The following is an 803-nucleotide window of genomic DNA, read 5'->3' on the forward strand; positions in this document are numbered from 1 at the left end:
CTTGACCGGTTGGTGAGATGTGTCTGGGCCCTGGGCCGGGGACAGCTGCTGCCGAGGGGTCCGGCCAGGCCGGGGGCTGCAGCCCCCCTGCCTCTGCCTTGCAAACACCCGTGTCTTGTCCTGTTCCCCCGGCCACTGTGCTAGGTCTGGAGAAGCACCTGGATCAGTATTAGTCTATTTATCAGAGGTGTAAATACTCCTGTATAGTTTTCTCCTTTTAGATTATTTTGTATGTCGGGTTGTTCTGTGCAGAAGCCTCTCCAGAGGGTGAGGGATGGCAGGATTTTTTTATTCTAACGTTTTGTTTTGTTTTGCCACGGCCTTGTAAACTAGTGCTGAGGATCTGCAGCAAATAAACACCGAGCGGCGCTCAGCCTTGGGCTCCTGTGCTCTGTGTGTGGCTCAGGATGGGCAGGAGCCCCCAGCCCCTGACTGGGCTTTCTGACCAGGTTGATGCTGCTCGGGACTGGCACTGAGCTCAGCTGGGCAGGGGGGCAGCTGCCCAGCCCCAGGGCCCTGGGGACTGGTCTGTGCAGCATTGGCCCCCCCGGTGTGAGGGGCCTGGCAGGGGGGGGTTGGGGGTGGGCATCCCCCAAGTACCCATGCACACTCTTGTTTGGTAGCTGGACCATAGGGGCTTGTGCAAACAGCCCTCGCTGAAGGGACATGGGCAAGGATTGGGGGGTCACAGCAGCCCTGCAGGTCTGAGGCAGTTGACTGCAGCTGGTGCTGGTGTCAGTTGGGGCTGGTGTCTGTTGGGGCTGGTGTCTGTTGGGGCTGGGGCTGGGGCTGGTGTCTGTTGG

The sequence above is a fragment of the Chaetura pelagica genome, unplaced genomic scaffold (genome assembly GCF_000747805.2).
Source record: "Chaetura pelagica isolate M959 unplaced genomic scaffold, ChaPel_1.0 scaffold962, whole genome shotgun sequence".
Taxonomy (NCBI): Eukaryota; Metazoa; Chordata; class Aves; order Apodiformes; family Apodidae; genus Chaetura; species Chaetura pelagica.